A 14,272-nucleotide genomic window follows, 5' to 3' on the forward strand; every position below is an offset into this window, starting at 1 on the left:
GTCTGTGAGTGAGTGAGTCTGTGAGTGTGTGTACTGTGAGTGAGTGAGTCTGTGAGTGAGTGAGTCTGTGAGTGAGTGAGTGAGTGAGTGTGTGTACTGTGAGTGAGTGAGTCTGTGAGTGAGTGAGTCTGTGAGTGTGTGTACTGTGAGTGAGTGAGTCTGTGAGTGAGTGAGTCTGTGAGTGTGTGTACTGTGAGTGAGTGAGTGAGTCTGTGAGTGAGTGAGTCTGTGAGTGAGTGAGTCTGTGAGTGAGTGAGTGAGTCTGTGAGTGAGTGAGTCAGTAGCGGTGAGTCTGTGAGTGAGTGAGTGAGTCTGTGAGTGAGTGAGTGAGTCTGTGAGTGAGTGAGTCTGTGAGTGAGTGAGTGAGTCTATGTGTGAGTCAGTAGCGGTGAGTCTGTGAGTGCGTGTACTGTGAGCCCTGCTGTGTTGCAGCTGTGTAGCCCAGTGAGTGTGTGAGTGAGTGAGTCTGTGAGTGAGTCTGTGAGTGAGTGAGTCTGTGAGTCTGTGAGTGAGTCTGTGAGTGAGTGAGTGAGTCTGTGAGTGAGTGACTGAGTCTGTGAGTGAGTGAGTCAGTAGCGGTGAGTCTGTGAGTGCGTGTACTGTGAGCCCTGCTGTGTTGCAGCTGTGTAGCCCAGTGAGTGAGTCTGTGAGTGTGTGAGTCTGTGAGTCTGTGAGTGAGTGAGTGAGTCTGTGAGTGTGTGAGTGTGTGAGTGAGTCTGTGAGTGAGTGAGTCTGTGAGTGAGTCTGTGAGTGAGTGAGTGAGTCTATGTGTGAGTCAGTAGCGGTGAGTCTGTGAGTGCGTGTACTGTGAGCCCTGCTGTGTTGCAGCTGTGTAGCCCAGTGAGTGTGTGAGTGAGTGAGTGAGTCTGTGAGTGAGTCTGTGAGTGAGTGAGTGAGTCTGTGAGTGACTGAGTCTGTGAGTGAGTGACTGAGTCTGTGAGTGAGTGAGTGAGTCTGTGAGTGAGTGAGTCTGTGAGTGAGTGTGTCTCTGAGTGAGTGAGTGAGTCTGTGAGTGAGTGAGTCTATGTGTGAGTCAGTAGCGGTGAGTCTGTGAGTGCGTGTACTGTGAGCCCTGCTGTGTTGCAGCTGTGTAGCCCAGTGAGTGAGTGAGTCTGTGAGTGAGTCTGTGAGTGAGTGAGTGAGTCTGTGAGTGAGTGAATGAGTGAGTGAGTCTGTGAGTGAGTGAGTCTATGTGTGAGTCAGTAGCGGTGAGTCTGTGAGTGCGTGTACTGTGAGCCCTGCTGTGTTGCAGCTGTGTAGCCCAGTGAGTGAGTCTGTGAGTGAGTGAGTCTGTGAGTGAGTCTGTGAGTGAGTCTGTGAGTGAGTGAGTGAGTCTGTGAGTGAGTGAGTCTGTGAGTGAGTGAGTCAGTAGCGGTGAGTCTGTGAGTGCGTGTACTGTGAGCCCTGCTGTGTTGCAGCTGTGTAGCCCAGTGAGTGTGTGAGTGAGTGAGTGAGTCTGTGAGTGAGTGAGTCTATGTGTGAGTCAGTAGCGGTGAGTCTGTGAGTGCGTGTACTGTGAGCCCTGCTGTGTTGCAGCTGTGTAGCCCAGTGAGTGTGTGAGTGAGTGAGTGAGTCTGTGAGTGAGTGAGTCTATGTGTGAGTCAGTAGCGGTGAGTCTGTGAGTGCGTGTACTGTGAGCCCTGCTGTGTTGCAGCTGTGTAGCCCAGGCCAGGTTGGGGTGCCACTGATCCTTGCGCAGACGAGTTTTGGTATCCGGGGCGCTGTGAAGTACAGTACAACATTCAACCTCAGAGTGAGTCCGTGAGTGAGTCTGTGAGTGAGTGTCTGAGTGAGTCCGTGAGTGAGTATGTGAGTGAGTGAGTCTCTGAGTGAGTGAGTCTGTGAGTGAGTGAGTCTCTGAGTGAGTCTCTGAGTGAGTGAGTCTCTGAGTGAGTGAGTCTGTGAGTGAGTGAGTCTCTGAGTGAGTCTCTGAGTGAGTCTCTGAGTGAGTGAGTCTGTGAGTGAGTGAGTCTCTGAGTGAGTGAGTCTGTGAGTGAGTGAGTCTCTGAGTGAGTGAGTCTGTGAGTGAGTGAGTCTCTGAGTGAGTCTCTGAGTGAGTCTCTGAGTGAGTCTCTGAGTGAGTCTCTGAGTGAGTGAGTCTCTGAGTGAGTGAGTCTGTGAGTGAGTGAGTCTGTGAGTGAGTGAGTCTCTGAGTGAGTCTCTGAGTGAGTCTCTGAGTGAGTCTCTGAGTGAGTGAGTCTCTGAGTGAGTGAGTCTGTGAGTAAGTGAGTCTCTGAGTGAGTGAGTCTCTGAGTGAGTCTCTGAGTGAGTCTCTGAGTGAGTGAGTCTCTGAGTGAGTGAGTCTGTGAGTGAGTGAGTCTCTGAGTGAGTGAGTCTCTGAGTGAGTCTCTGAGTGAGTCTCTGAGTGAGTCAGTCTCTGAGTGAGTCTCTGAGTGAGTCTGTGAGCGAGTCTGTGAGTGAGTCTGTGAGTGAGTGTCTGAGTGAGTCCGTGAGTGAGTCTGTGAGTGAGTGAGTCTCTGAGTGAGTGAGTCTCTGAGTGAGTCTCTGAGTGAGTCTGTGAGCGAGTCTCTGAGTGAGTCTCTGAGTGAGTCCGTGAGTGAGTGAGTCTCTGAGTGAGTGAGTCTCTGAGTGAGTCTCTGAGTGAGTCCGTGAGTGAGTATGTGAGTGAGTGAGTCTCTGAGTGAGTGAGTCTGTGAGTGAGTGAGTCTCTGAGTGAGTGAGTCTGTGAGTGAGTGAGTCTCTGAGTGAGTGAGTCTGTGAGTGAGTGAGTCTCTGAGTGAGTGAGTCTGTGAGTGAGTCTCTGAGTGAGTCTCTGAGTGAGTGAGTCTCTGAGTGAGTGAGTCTCTGAGTGAGTGAGTCTCTGAGTGAGTCTCTGAGTGAGTCTCTGAGTGAGTGAGTCTCTGAGTGTCTGAGTGAGTGAGTCTCTGAGTGAGTGAGTGAGTCTCTGAGTGAGTGAGTGAGTCTCTGAGTGAGTCTCTGAGTGAGTGAGTCTCTGAGTGAGTGAGTCTCTGAGTGAGTGAGTCTCTGAGTGAGTCTCTGAGTGAGTGAGTCTCTGAGTGAGTCTCTGAGTGAGTCTCTGAGTGAGTCTCTGAGTGAGTGAGTCTCTGAGTGAGTCTCTGAGTGAGTGAGTCTCTGAGTGAGTGAGTGAGTCTCTGAGTGAGTGAGTGAGTCTCTGAGTGAGTCTCTGAGTGAGTGAGTCTCTGAGTGAGTGAGTCTCTGAGTGAGTGAGTCTCTGAGTGAGTCTCTGAGTGAGTGAGTCTCTGAGTGAGTCTCTGAGTGAGTCTCTGAGTGAGTCTCTGAGTGAGTCTCTGAGTGAGTCTCTGAGTGAGTGAGTCTCTGAGTGAGTGAGTCTCTGAGTGAGTGAGTCTCTGAGTGAGTCTCTGAGTGAGTGAGTCTCTGAGTGAGTCTCTGAGTGAGTCTCTGAGTGAGTCTCTGAGTGAGTGAGTCTCTGAGTGAGTGAGTCTCTGAGTGAGTCTCTGAGTGAGTCTCTGAGTGAGTCTCTGAGTGAGTCTCTGAGTGAGTCTCTGAGTGAGTGAGTCTCTTAGTGAGTGAGTCTCTGAGTGAGTGAGTCTCTGAGTGAGTCTCTGAGTGAGTGAGTCTCTGAGTGAGTGAGTCTCTGAGTGAGTCTCTGAGTGAGTGAGTCTCTGAGTGAGTCTCTGAGTGAGTCTCTGAGTGAGTGAGTCTCTGAGTGAGTGAGTCTCTGAGTGAGTCTCTGAGTGAGTCTCTGAGTGAGTGAGTCTCTGAGTGAGTGAGTCTGTGAGTGAGTCTCTGAGTGAGTCTCTGAGTGAGTGAGTCTCTGAGTGAGTGAGTCTCTGAGTGAGTGAGTCTCTGAGTGAGTCTCTGAGTGAGTCTCTGAGTGAGTGAGTCTCTGAGTGTCTGAGTGAGTGAGTCTCTGAGTGAGTGAGTGAGTCTCTGAGTGAGTGAGTGAGTCTCTGAGTGAGTGAGTCTCTGAGTGAGTGAGTCTCTGAGTGAGTGAGTCTCTGAGTGAGTGAGTCTCTGAGTGAGTCTCTGAGTGAGTGAGTCTCTGAGTGAGTCTCTGAGTGAGTCTCTGAGTGAGTCTCTGAGTGAGTCTCTGAGTGAGTCTCTGAGTGAGTGAGTCTCTGAGTGAGTGAGTCTCTGAGTGAGTGAGTCTCTGAGTGAGTCTCTGAGTGAGTGAGTCTCTGAGTGAGTCTCTGAGTGAGTCTCTGAGTGAGTCTCTGAGTGAGTCTCTGAGTGAGTGAGTCTCTGAGTGAGTGAGTCTCTGAGTGAGTCTCTGAGTGAGTCTCTGAGTGAGTCTCTGAGTGAGTCTCTGAGTGAGTGAGTCTCTTAGTGAGTGAGTCTCTGAGTGAGTGAGTCTCTGAGTGAGTCTCTGAGTGAGTGAGTCTCTGAGTGAGTGAGTCTCTGAGTGAGTCTCTGAGTGAGTGAGTCTCTGAGTGAGTCTCTGAGTGAGTCTCTGAGTGAGTGAGTCTCTGAGTGAGTGAGTCTCTGAGTGAGTCTCTGAGTGAGTCTCTGAGTGAGTGAGTCTCTGAGTGAGTGAGTCTCTGAGTGAGTGAGTCTCTGAGTGAGTGAGTCTCTGAGTGAGTGAGTCTCTGAGGGAGTGAGTCTCTGAGTGAGTCTCTGAGTGAGTGAGTCTCTGAGTGAGTGAGTCTCTGAGTGAGTCTCTGAGTGAGTGAGTCTCTGAGTGAGTCTCTGAGTGAGTGAGTCTCTGAGTAAGTGAGTGAGTCTCTGAGTGAGTGAGTCTCTGAGTGAGTCTCTGAGTGAGTGAGTCTCTGAGTGAGTGAGTCTCTGAGTGAGTGAGTCTCTGAGTGAGTCTCTGAGTGAGTGAGTCTCTGAGTGAGTCTCTGAGTGAGTAAGTCTCTGAGTGAGTCTCTGAGTGAGTGAGTCTCTGAGTGAGTGAGTCTCTGAGTGAGTCTCTGAGTGAGTGAGTCTCTGAGTGAGTGAGTCTCTGAGTGAGTCTCTGAGTGAGTCTCTGAGTGAGTGAGTCTCTGAGTGAGTGAGTCTCTGAGTGAGTGAGTCTCTGAGTGAGTCTCTGAGTGAGTGAGTCTCTGAGTGAGTGAGTCTCTGAGTGAGTCTCTGAGTGAGTGAGTCTCTGAGTGAGTCTCTGAGTGAGTGAGTCTCTGAGTGAGTCTCTGAGTGAGTGAGTCACTGAGTGAGTGAGTCTCTGAGTGAGTGAGTCACTGAGTGAGTGAGTCTCTGAGTGAGTGAGTCTCTGAGTGAGTCTCTGAGAGAGTGAGTCTCTGAGTGAGTGAGTCTCTGAGTGAGTGAGTCTCTGAGTGAGTGAGTCTCTGAGTGAGTCTCTGAGTGAGTGAGTCACTGAGTGAGTGAGTCTCTGAGTGAATGAGTCTCTGAGTGAGTCTCTGAGTGAGTGAGTCTCTGAGTGAGTGAGTCACTGAGTGAGTGAGTCTCTGAGTGAGTGAGTCTCTGAGTGAGTCTCTGAGAGAGTGAGTCTCTGAGTGAGTGAGTCTCTGAGTGAGTGAGTCTCTGAGTGAGTGAGTCTCTGAGTGAGTGAGTCTCTGAGTGAGTCTCTGAGTGAGTCACTGAGTGAGTGAGTCTCTGAGTGAATGAGTCTCTGAGTGAGTCTCTGAGTGAGTGAGTCTCTGAGTGAGTCTCTGAGTGAGTCTCTGAGTGAGTGAGTCTCTGAGTGAGTGAGTCTCTGAGTGAGTCTCTGAGTGAGTGAGTCTCTGAGTGAGTGAGTCTCTGAGTGGGTGAGTCTCTGAGTGAGTGAGTCTCTGAGTGAGTCTCTGAGTGAGTGAGTCTCTGAGTGAGTGAGTCTCTGAGTGAGTCTCTGAGTGAGTGAGTCTCTGAGTGAGTGAGTCTCTGAGTGAGTGAGTCTCTGAGTGAGTGAGTCTCTGAGTGAGTCTCTGAGTGAGTCTCTGAGTGAGTCTCTGAGTGAGTCTCTGAGTGAGTGAGTGAGTCTCTGAGTGAGTGAGTCTCTGAGTGAGTCTCTGAGTGAGTCTCTGAGTGAGTCTCTGAGTGAGTGAGTCTCTGAGTGAGTGAGTCTCTGAGTGAGTCTCTGAGTGAGTCTCTGAGTGAGTGAGTCTCTGAGTGAGTCTCTGAGTGAGTCTCTGAGTGAGTGAGTGAGTCTCTGAGTGAGTGAGTCTCTGAGTGAGTCTCTGAGTGAGTCTCTGAGTGAGTCTCTGAGTGAGTGAGTCTCTGAGTGAGTCTCTGAGTGAGTGAGTCTCTGAGTGAGTCTCTGAGTGAGTCTCTGAGTGAGTCTCTGAGTGAGTCTCTGAGTGAGTGGGATCTGAGTGAGTGAGTCTCTGAGTGAGTCTCTGAGTGAGTCTCTGAGTGAGTGAGTCTCTGAGTGAGTGAGTCTCTGAGTGAGTCTCTGAGTGAGTGAGTCTCTGAGTGAGTCTCTGAGTGAGTCTATGAGTGAGTCTCTGAGTGAGTGAGTGAGTCTCTGAGTGAGTGAGTCTCTGAGTGAGTCTCTGAGTGAGTCTCTGAGTGAGTCTCTGAGTGAGTGAGTCTCTGAGTGAGTCTCTGAGTGAGTGAGTCTCTGACTGAGTCTCTGAGTGAGTCTCTGAGTGAGTCTCTGAGTGAGTGGGATCTGAGTGAGTGAGTCTCTGAGTGAGTCTCTGAGTGAGTCTCTGAGTGAGTGAGTCTCTGAGTGAGTGAGTCTCTGAGTGAGTCTCTGAGTGAGTGAGTCTCTGAGTGAGTCTCTGAGTGAGTCTCTGAGTGAGTGAGTCTCTGAGTGAGTGAGTCTCTGAGTGAGTGAGTCTCTGAGTGAGTGAGTCTCTGAGTGAGTCTCTGAGTGAGTCTCTGAGTGAGTGAGTCTCTGAGTGAGTCTCTGAGTGAGTGAGTCTCTGAGTGAGTCTCTGAGTGAGTGAGTCTCTGAGTGAGTGAGTCTCTGAGTGAGTGAGTCTCTGAGTGAGTCTCTGAGTGAGTGAGTCTCTCAGTGAGTCTCTGAGTGAGTCTCTGAGTGAGTGAGTCTCTGAGTGAGTGAGTCTCTGAGTGAGTGAGTGTCTGAGTGAGTGAGTCTCTGAGTGAGTGAGTCTCTGAGTGAGTCTCTGAGTGAGTGAGTCTCTGAGTGAATGAGTCTCTGAGTGAGTCTCTGAGTGAATGAGTCTCTGAGTGAGTCTCTGAGTGAGTGAGTCTCTGAGTGAGTCTCTGAGTGAGTGAGTCTCTGAGTGAGTGAGTCTCTGAATGAGTGAGTCTCTGAGTGAGTGAGTCTCTGAGTGAGGCTCTGAGTGAGTCTCTGAGTGAGTCTCTGAGTGAGTCTCTGAGTGAGTGAGTCTCTGAGTGAGTGAGTCTCTGAGTGAGTCTCTGAGTGAGTGAGTCTCTGAGTGAGTCTCTGAGTGAGTGAGTCTCTGAGTGAGTCTCTGAGTGAGTGAGTCTCTGAGTGAGTGAGTCTCTGAGTGAGTCTCTGAGTGAGTGAGTCTCTGAGTGAGTCTCTGAGTGAGTGAGTCTCTGAGTGAGTGAGTCTCTGAGTGAGTCTCTGAGTGAGTGAGTCTCTGAGTGAGTCTCTGAGTGAGTCTCTGAGTGAGTCTCTGAGTGAGTCTGTGAGTGAGTGAGTGAGTCTCTGAGTGAGTGAGTCTCTGAGTGAGTCTCTGAGTGAGTCTCTGAGTGAGTCTGTGAGTGAGTGAGTCTCTGAGTGAGTGAGTCTCTGAGTGAGTCTCTGAGTGAGTGAGTCTCTGAGTGAGTGAGTCTCTGAGTGAGTCTCTGAGTGAGTCTCTGAGTGAGTGAGTCTCTGAGTGAGTGAGTCTCTGAGTGAGTGAGTCTCTGAGTGAGTCTCTGAGTGAGTGAGTCTCTGAGTGAGTGAGTCTCTGAGTGAGTCTCTGAGTGAGTGAGTCTCTGAGTGAGTGAGTCTCTGAGTGAGTCTCTGAGTGAGTGAGTCTCTGAGTGAGTCTCTGAGTGAGTGAGTCACTGAGTGAGTGAGTCTCTGAGTGAGTGAGTCACTGAGTGAGTGAGTCTCTGAGTGAGTGAGTCTCTGAGTGAGTCTCTGAGAGAGTGAGTCTCTGAGTGAGTGAGTCTCTGAGTGAGTGAGTCTCTGAGTGAGTGAGTCTCTGAGTGAGTGAGTCTCTGAGTGAGTCTCTGAGTGAGTGAGTCACTGAGTGAGTGAGTCTCTGAGTGAATGAGTCTCTGAGTGAGTCTCTGAGTGAGTGAGTCTCTGAGTGAGTCTCTGAGTGAGTGAGTCTCTGAGTGAGTCTCTGAGTGAGTCACTGAGTGAGTGAGTCTCTGAGTGAATGAGTCTCTGAGTGAGTCTCTGAGTGAGTGAGTCTCTGAGTGAGTCTCTGAGTGAGTCTCTGAGTGAGTGAGTCTCTGAGTGAGTGAGTCTCTGAGTGAGTCTCTGAGTGAGTGAGTCTCTGAGTGAGTGAGTCTCTGAGTGGGTGAGTCTCTGAGTGAGTGAGTCTCTGAGTGAGTCTCTGAGTGAGTGAGTCTCTGAGTGAGTGAGTCTCTGAGTGAGTCTCTGAGTGAGTGAGTCTCTGAGTGAGTGAGTCTCTGAGTGAGTGAGTCTCTGAGTGAGTGAGTCTCTGAGTGAGTCTCTGAGTGAGTCTCTGAGTGAGTCTCTGAGTGAGTCTCTGAGTGAGTCTCTGAGTGAGTGAGTGAGTCTCTGAGTGAGTGAGTCTCTGAGTGAGTCTCTGAGTGAGTCTCTGAGTGAGTCTCTGAGTGAGTGAGTCTCTGAGTGAGTGAGTCTCTGAGTGAGTCTCTGAGTGAGTCTCTGAGTGAGTGAGTCTCTGAGTGAGTGAGTCTCTGAGTGAGTCTCTGAGTGAGTCTCTGAGTGAGTGAGTGAGTCTCTGAGTGAGTGAGTCTCTGAGTGAGTCTCTGAGTGAGTGAGTCTCTGAGTGAGTCTCTGAGTGAGTGAGTCTCTGAGTGAGTCTCTGAGTGAGTCTCTGAGTGAGTCTCTGAGTGAGTCTCTGAGTGAGTGGGATCTGAGTGAGTGAGTCTCTGAGTGAGCCTCTGAGTGAGTCTCTGAGTGAGTCTCTGAGTGAGTGAGTCTCTGAGTGAGTGAGTCTCTGAGTGAGTCTCTGAGTGAGTGAGTCTCTGAGTGAGTCTCTGAGTGAGTCTCTGAGTGAGTCTGAGTGAGTGAGTCTCTGAGTGAGTCTCTGAGTGAGTCTCTGAGTGAGTGAGTGAGTCTCTGAGTGAGTGAGTCTCTGAGTGAGTCTCTGAGTGAGTCTCTGAGTGAGTCTCTGAGTGAGTCTCTGAGTGAGTGAGTCTCTGAGTGAGTCTCTGAGTGAGTGAGTCTCTGACTGAGTCTCTGAGTGAGTCTCTGAGTGAGTCTCTGAGTGAGTGGATCTGAGTGAGTGAGTCTCTGAGTGAGTCTCTGAGTGAGTCTCTGAGTGAGTCTCTGAGTGAGTGAGTCTCTGAGTGAGTGAGTCTCTGAGTGAGTCTCTGAGTGAGTGAGTCTCTGAGTGAGTCTCTGAGTGAGTCTCTGAGTGAGTGAGTCTCTGAGTGAGTGAGTCTCTGAGTGAGTGAGTCTCTGAGTGAGTCTCTGAGTGAGTCTCTGAGTGAGTCTCTGAGTGAGTGAGTCTCTGAGTGAGTCTCTGAGTGAGTGAGTCTCTGAGTGAGTCTCTGAGTGAGTGAGTCTCTGAGTGAGTGAGTCTCTGAGTGAGTGAGTCTCTGAGTGAGTCTCTGAGTGAGTGAGTCTCTCAGTGAGTCTCTGAGTGAGTCTCTGAGTGAGTGAGTCTCTGAGTGAGTGAGTCTCTGAGTGAGTGAGTGTCTGAGTGAGTGAGTCTCTGAGTGAGTGAGTCTCTGAGTGAGTCTCTGAGTGAGTGAGTCTCTGAGTGAATGAGTCTCTGAGTGAGTCTCTGAGTGAGTGAGTCTCTGAGTGAGTCTCTGAGTGAGTGAGTCTCTGAGTGAGTGAGTCTCTGAGTGAGGCTCTGAGTGAGTCTCTGAGTGAGTCTCTGAGTGAGTCTCTGAGTGAGTGAGTCTCTGAGTGAGTGAGTCTCTGAGTGAGTCTCTGAGTGAGTGAGTCTCTGAGTGAGTCTCTGAGTGAGTCTCTGAGTGAGTGAGTGAGTCTCTGAGTGAGTGAGTCTCTGAGTGAGTCTCTGAGTGAGTCTCTGAGTGAGTGAGTCTCTGAGTGAGTCTCTGAGTGAGTGAGTCTCTGAGTGAGTCTCTGAGTGAGTCTCTGAGTGAGTCTCTGAGTGAGTCTCTGAGTGAGTGGGATCTGAGTGAGTGAGTCTCTGAGTGAGTCTCTGAGTGAGTCTCTGAGTGAGTCTCTGAGTGAGTGAGTCTCTGAGTGAGTGAGTCTCTGAGTGAGTGAGTCTCTGAGTGAGTCTCTGAGTGAGTGAGTCTCTGAGTGAGTCTCTGAGTGAGTCTCTGAGTGAGTCTGAGTGAGTGAGTCTCTGAGTGAGTCTCTGAGTGAGTCTCTGAGTGAGTGAGTGAGTCTCTGAGTGAGTGAGTCTCTGAGTGAGTCTCTGAGTGAGTCTCTGAGTGAGTGAGTCTCTGAGTGAGTCTCTGAGTGAGTAGTCTCTGACTGAGTCTCTGAGTGAGTCTCTGAGTGAGTCTCTGAGTGAGTGGATCTGAGTGAGTGAGTCTCTGAGTGAGTCTCTGAGTGAGTCTCTGAGTGAGTCTCTGAGTGAGTGAGTCTCTGAGTGAGTGAGTCTCTGAGTGAGTCTCTGAGTGAGTGAGTCTCTGAGTGAGTCTCTGAGTGAGTCTCTGAGTGAGTGAGTCTCTGAGTGAGTGAGTCTCTGAGTGAGTGAGTCTCTGAGTGAGTCTCTGAGTGAGTCTCTGAGTGAGTCTCTGAGTGAGTGAGTCTCTGAGTGAGTCTCTGAGTGAGTGAGTCTCTGAGTGAGTCTCTGAGTGAGTGAGTCTCTGAGTGAGTGAGTCTCTGAGTGAGTCTCTGAGTGAGTGAGTCTCTCAGTGAGTCTCTGAGTGAGTCTCTGAGTGAGTGAGTCTCTGAGTGAGTGAGTCTCTGAGTGAGTGAGTGTCTGAGTGAGTGAGTCTCTGAGTGAGTGAGTCTCTGAGTGAGTCTCTGAGTGAGTGAGTCTCTGAGTGAATGAGTCTCTGAGTGAGTCTCTGAGTGAGTGAGTCTCTGAGTGAGTCTCTGAGTGAGTGAGTCTCTGAGTGAGTGAGTCTCTGAATGAGTGAGTCTCTGAGTGAGTGAGTCTCTGAGTGAGGCTCTGAGTGAGTGAGTGTCTGAGTGAGTCTCTGAGTACCTGATAGTCGCCCGAAGAGGCAGCCCCGGGCCCCGCACTGGGCTGAGTGGGGGGCTGGGTCCGTGGCTTCTTGTTTGGTGGTCCCTGGCCCCCTCCGTGGACGCCCTCGGCACCACCCGCTCCGTTGTTGTTGTTGTTGTTGCCGTGGTTGCCGTGGTTACCGTGGTTGCCGTGGTTGCCGTGGTTACCGTGGTTACCGTGGTTGCCGGTCTGCTGCTGCTGCTGTTGTTGTTGTTGCTGCTGTTGTTGTTGTTGTTGCTGTTGTTGTTGGGTCTGTGGAGAGTGGGAGGGTGAGAGGGTGGGTGGGTGGGTGGATGGGTGAGTGGGTGGGTGAGTGGGTGGGTGGGTGGGTGGATGGGTGGGTGGGTGAGTGGGTGGGTGGGTGGATGGGTGAGTGGGTGAGTGGGTGGGTGAGTGGGTGGGTGGGTGGGTGAGTGGGAGGGTGGGTGAGTGGGTGAGTGGGTGGGTGGGTGAGTGGGTGGGTGAGTGGGTGGGTGAGTGGGTGAGTGGGTGAGTGGGTGGGTGGGTGAGTGGGGTGGGTGGGTGAGTGGGTGAGTGGGGTGGGTGGGTGGGTGAGTGGGTGAGTGGGTGGAGTGGGTGGGTGGGTGGGTGAGTGAGTGGGGTGGGTGGGTGGGTGAGTGGTGGGAGGGTGGGTGGGGGTGAGTGGGTGAGTGGGTGGGTGGGTGAGTGGGTGGGTGGGGTGAGTGGGTGAGTGGGTGGGTGGGTGAGTGGGTGAGTGGGTGGGTGGGTGAGTGGGTGAGTGGGTGAGTGGGTGAGTGGGTGGGTGGGTGAGTGGGTGAGTGGGTGAGTGGGTGGGTGGGTGGGTGAGTGGGAGGGTGGGTGGATGGGTGAGTGGGTGAGTGGGTGGGTGGGTGAGTGGGTGAGTGGGTGGGTGGGTGGTGAGTGGGTGAGTGGGTGGGTGGGTGAGTGGGGGGTGGGGTGGGTGAGTGGGTGAGTGGGTGGGTGGGTGGGTGGGTGAGTGGGAGGGTGGGTGAGTGAGTGGGTGAGTGGGTGGGTGGGTGGGTGGGTGAGTGGGGTGGGTGGGTGAGTGGGTGAGGTGGGTGGGTGGGTGGGTGAGTGGGTGGTGGGTGGGTGGGTGGTGGGTGGGTGAGTGGGTGGGTGGGTGGAGGGTGAGTGGGTGGGTGAGTGGGTGGGTGGGTGGGTGAGTGGAGGGTGGGGGGGTGGGTGAGTGGGTGGGTGGGTGGTGGGTGGGTGAGTGGGTGGTGGGGGTGGGTGGGTGGGTGAGTGGGTGGTGGGTGGGTGAGTGGGTGGGTGGGTGAGTGGGTGAGTGGGTGGTGGGTGGGTGGGTGGGTGGTGGGTGAGTGGGGGTGGGTGGGTGAGTGGGAGGGTGGGTGGTGGGTGAGTGGGTGAGTGGGTGGGGTGGGGGTGGGTGGGTGAGTGGGTGGGTGGGTGAGGTGGGTGGTGGGTGGGTGGGTGGGTGGGTGGTGGGTGGGTGGGTGAGTGGGTGAGTGGGTGGGTGGGTGGGTGAGTGGGGGGTGGGTGGGTGGGTGGGTGGGTGGTGGGTGGGTGGGTGAGGGTGGGTGGGTGGGTGGGTGGTGGGTGGGTGGGTGAGTGGGTGGGTGGGTGAGTGGGTGGGTGGGTGGGGAGTGGGTGAGTGGGGTGGGTGGGTGAGTGGGTGAAGGGTGGGGGTGGTGGGTGGGTGGGTGGTGGTGGGTGAGTGGGTGGGTGGGGGGTGGGTGGTGGGTGAGTGGGTGGGGGTGGGTGGGTGGGGGAGTGGGTGGGTGGGTGGTGGGTGGGTGGGTGGGTGGGGTGGGTGGGTGGGTGAGTGGGTGGTGGGTGGGTGGTGGGTGGTGGGTGGGGGTGGGTGGTGGGTGGGGGTGGGGTGGGTGGGGGGTGGGTGAGTGGGTGGGTGGGGGGTGGGTGAGTGGGTGGGTGGGGTGAGTGGGTGGGTGGGTGGTGGGTGGGTGGGTGGGTGGGTGGTGGGTGGGTGGGTGAGTGGGTGGGTGGGTGGGTGGGTGGGTGGGTGAGTGGGTGAGTGGGTGGGTGTGGGTGAGTGGGTGGGTGGGTGGGTGGTGGTGGGTGGGTGGTGGGTGAGTGGGTGGGTGGGTGGGTGAGTGGGTGAGTGGGTGGGGGTGGGTGGGTGAGTGGGGTGGGTGGGTGGGTGAGTGGGTGGGTGGGTGGGTGGTGGGTGGGTGAGTGGGTGCGTGGTGGGTGGGTGGGTGGGGGTGGTGGGTGGGTGGGTGGTGGGTGGTGGGTGGGGGGTGGGTGAGTGGGTGAGTGGGTGGGTGGGTGGGTGGGGTGGGTGGGTGGGGTGGGTGGGTGGGTGGTGGGGTGAGTGGGTGAGTGGGTGGGTGGGTGAGGTGGGTGGTGGGTGGGTGAGTGGGTGAGTGGGGTGGTGGGTGGGTGGGGTGGGTGGGTGGGTGAGTGGGTGAGTGGGTGGGTGGGTGAGTGGGTGGTGGGTGAGTGGGTGGTGGTGGGTGGGTGGTGGGTGAGTGGGTGGGTGGGTGGGTGGAGTGGGTGAGTGGGTGAGTGGGTGGGTGGGTGGGTGGGTGAGTGGGGTGGTGGGTGGGTGGTGGGTGAGTGGGTGGGTGAGTGGGTGAGGGGTGGGTGGTGGGTGGGTGGGTGGGTGGTGGGTGGGTGGGTGGGTGGGTGGGTGAGTGGGGGTGGGTGGGTGGGTGGGGGGTGGGTGAGTGGGTGGGTGGGTGGGGTGGGTGGTGGGGTGGGTGGGGTGGTGGGGTGGGTGGGTGGGTGGTGGGTGAGTGGGTGGTGGGTGGGTGGGGTGAGTGGGTGAGTGGGTGAGTGGGTGGGTGGGGTGAGTGGGTGAGTGGGTGGGGTGGGTGGGTGGGTGGGTGGGTGAGTGGGTGAGTGGGTGGGTGGGGTGGTGGGTGGTGGTGAGTGGGTGGGTGGGTGGGTGGTGGGTGAGTGGGTGGGTGGGTGGGTGGGTGGTGAGGGGGTGAGTGGGGGGTGGTGGTGGGTGGGTGGGGGGTGGGTGAGTGGGTGAGTGGGTGGTGTGGTGGGTGGGTGGGTGGTGGGTGAGTGGGGGTGGGAGTGGGTGGGTGAGTGGGGTGGGTGAGTGGGTGTGTGGGTGGGTGGGTGGGTGAGTGGGTGAGTGGGTGGGTGGAGTGGGTGGGTGGGTGGTGGTGGGTGAGGGGGTGGGTGGGTGGGTGGATGGGTGATGGGTGGGGTGAGTGGGTGGGGGGAGTGGGGTGGAGGGTGAGTGGGGGGGAGGGGGTGTGGGCGTGGGTGAGTGGGTGGGTGGGTGTGTGGGTGAGTGG

At 54.7% G+C, this 14,272-nt stretch overlaps 1 long non-coding RNA gene across 1 annotated transcript; it reads right to left on the bottom strand.

The window, feature by feature from the left end:
- Nucleotides 1-537: 537 nt before the first annotated feature.
- LOC144740057 (uncharacterized) lies at nt 538-11,318 on the bottom strand. Its single transcript, XR_013589558.1, has 2 exons — nt 11,037-11,318; nt 538-1,721 (listed from the first exon to the last, which is right to left on the bottom strand). It is a non-coding gene; the product is annotated as an uncharacterized LOC144740057 (long non-coding RNA).
- Nucleotides 11,319-14,272: the final 2,954 nt, after the last annotated feature.

This window comes from Lampetra planeri, unplaced genomic scaffold, assembly GCF_965212315.1.
Source record: "Lampetra planeri unplaced genomic scaffold, kcLamPlan1.2.h2 scaffold_1875, whole genome shotgun sequence".
NCBI lineage: Eukaryota > Metazoa > Chordata > Hyperoartia > Petromyzontiformes > Petromyzontidae > Lampetra > Lampetra planeri.